The sequence below is a fragment of the Triturus cristatus genome, chromosome 8 (assembly GCF_964204655.1).
Source record: "Triturus cristatus chromosome 8, aTriCri1.1, whole genome shotgun sequence".
NCBI lineage: Eukaryota > Metazoa > Chordata > Amphibia > Caudata > Salamandridae > Triturus > Triturus cristatus.
The window spans coordinates 342,238,265-342,241,561 of NC_140591.1; positions in this window are offsets into that span (position 1 = coordinate 342,238,265).

The window sequence follows — 3,297 nt, forward strand, 5'->3', positions numbered from 1 at the left end:
GGGAGCCCGCGGGAGACCGCGGGTACAGGAGGAGCCACAGGAGCAAGAGAATATCGACGCGGGAAACAAGTCTCCAGGTAATCCTGGTAAAAGTACTAAAACTGCTAAAAAGGACATAAACGCTGTGGGGGCTAAGGCGGATACTGGAGCGATAAAAGTAAAAACTATTCCGGAAATTTTTTCAACCACTAAAGATCGAAGAATGGGGAAAAATATTGGCCCCACGCAGTTGGTGGGATTCGATATCATGGATGGAGTAGGGGAACAGAATATGGAATCTATCCACTCTGCTACTTTCTCATTAACTCCCTCCTCTACTGAGTTATTAGAAAAACAGATAGATAAGGAGCAGCACACTGAACGAGAAGAAGGGAGCCTGTGTGTCTCTACCTGCACACCCAGCGCAATGCAGATGCTGGATGTGTCTCAAAGCTCAGCCATTGTGGCAGCCACGGCGAATTCTGGAAGGGTTATGGAGAATGGAGAAATGAGTGATTTGGGGACTGGGAGTATAGAGGGAGATACACAAATACAGTCACAGGAGGTGGAATCTGGAGACTTTTTCTCTCTATCTGAACAGTCTACTTCGTCTTGTGAGGATTTGCCGGCAAATTCCTTTTTACAAGTGAATGGGGTCGGTGCCAGTGATCAAAGTTGTTTTTGTCTCGAGGATTCTCCTGAGTCTTTGGAAGGTAGCCTCCACACTGTTCGTAAGAGACTAGATCATGGAGGCTGATAAGGAACAGGTGGCTGTTATACAACCGCAATTAATTCACCCTCCTGAAGATATTTCTCTTTCGCTAATCTATCAATCCGGGAGGAAACAAAAGTTGAAAGTCAGAGAGTCCATAACTTGTGTTGGAAGTTACAAAATTCGGTACGACGTGTTGCTAAATCTTGTGCGGACTTTACTATAAGATTTAATGAAGCTGAAACACGCATTTCTAATCTAGAAGATGAAGTGGTGGCTCAGAAAGCTCTAACTGAATCTTTATGTACTATTAATGAAGATATGCAATGGAAATTGGCTGATATGGAAAACCGGGCACGGAGGACAAATGTTAGAGTTTTACAGATTCCGGAAGAACGGAAAGGACAGGATCCACGTAATTTCATAGTTGATTTGTTTACGAATGCCTTTCCTGAGCTTACTAGATGGGACTGGGACAGAGAGATTGAACGAGCGCATCAATTCCCATTCAATATTTGTGCGAAAGCTGGCCAAACGGCTGATAAACCAAGAGCTATTTTAATCTCGTTTAACAGTTTTCTGGCTAGGGAGGATGTTTTCCACCTAGCCCGACCAGACAAGAAAAGAGCGGGGAAGGATTTTGAGTTTTTTGTAAGGCCGGACTTTTGCCATTATACTGTAGAAAATCGATGGCAATTACGGCAGCTTATTCCATTGTTTCAGGCCAAAGGTGCTCAAGCCTTTTTGATGAATCCGGCAAAACTTAAAGTGATTTTCCAGGAGCGTATACGCTTCTTTACTAACGAAGGTTCCGCTAAAGATTATTTAAATTCTATCTAGGAGTTTGATTGCTGGATTGGGGCATGGCTGGTTGGAAGGGATAATGCTCAACAAATAGTACCTGTATAAAGAAAGAAGAGGGGAGGGGGAAAAAAGAGGAGGAAAAAAAACGTGGGTTTCTAGCCAGTTCTATGCCAGCTAGCTTGGTCAGGCTGTGTTTTGTTTTTTGTTGTTGTTTTTTTTGTCTTGTCTTTAATTATTAGATCTCCACCTAGCCTGGGGAGGGAGGATTTCCTCTCCGTATGAATGAGGGGTTTGTGAGCGACGGCATCGGGGGCACGAAAGCTTGTAATCTACAGGACCATGAGTCCTAAAGCCTCGTTAATGGGGGGGGGTGGGGTCTTGGGGAAGGGTTGGGGTGGTGGGGGTGGGGGATAGGCGCGGGAGATGAGCAGGAAGGGTTAGGTGTACTGGGTGAGGGTGAAAGCAAAAAAATCCATGGTATCAAAAAGGGAAACAAAATAATGATACAGTTTTACGGATATATTTTGTCTATAAGTTTAGCAATACTTGGATCTGGTTTTTCTTTTTTTCCTTTCTGTAATGGTATGCAGGGGGGTTAAAATCTGTACCTTAAATGTATGTGGCCTCAATAATTATAATAAAAGAAAAAGGGTTGCTGTAGAATTTCGTATAATCCAACCAGATTTGCTGTGTATCCAAGAGACACACATTCCTTGGGGGAAAAGTAATGTGCCGACAGATTTAGGCTTTTCACTATTAGTCGCTTCACAACAAACACCAGTCACGCGGGGGATTGCAATATTAGCTAAATCGACTATACAGACAACTGGTCGATTTTTAGCGGATAAATTGGGGCGCTGGGCTATTGTGGAATGCACTCTGGGGAACACTAAATTTACTCTTTGTACTATCTATGGGTCTAACTTGGATGAATTGATAGTCTTGAAAGAGTTAGATGTAGAACTTGCATCTTGGCCGGTCCCCCTTGTGGTATGTGGCGATCTTAATATTAATTTGACAAAGAAGGAACTTCAAAGTGCGATACAAGGATATAGGGGACGGAAACCAAGAGTTTTTAAAGCTTTATATTATTTGTTAAAAGATCATGGAATGGTGGACGTATGGGATAATCTTCACCCAACTGACCCTGGTTATACGTTTTACTCTTTTCCTCATCAGAAATTGGTAGGTCTTGATTATTTTTTTATGTCCACTACACTATTAACAGGGGCATCGGCCTATATATTTCCTAGGATCACCTCTGATCATGCACCCATTTTGTTAGAAATACCGGCTTTTATTGTTAATCATATACCGAGAATCTTCTCATTTGATCGGAAACTCTGTTTAGATGATAGCTTTAAAGAACATATGTGTAGTTGGATTAAGGAGTTTTTTTTATCACAATAGACACTCAGCCCATGTAGCGGTTACATGGGACACATTCTAGGCTTGTTTTAGAGGTGAAATATTGAGTTTTGGTCTACACTATCAAAAGAAGGCCAAATTACAGTTACAAGACTTGTATTCCAAGTTGAGAGAAGCGGAGGGAAAACTGACTCAAGGGATTACACAGGGAAAAAATGTAGGAGACTTTGAGACTAATGCAGCAATGTCGTGCCAATATTAACACTCTTTGGAATAGGGAAAATGCCAGGAAATATTTAATCTATAGGAAACAGTGCCATGAGTACGGCGAGTCAGTTGGTCGGTGTCTAGCGCTCCAGTTACGGATGAAAGAAGCGTCCCAGCGAATTGCGGGGCTTAGAGATTGTTCGGGTGTAATACGACAAGACCCTCAG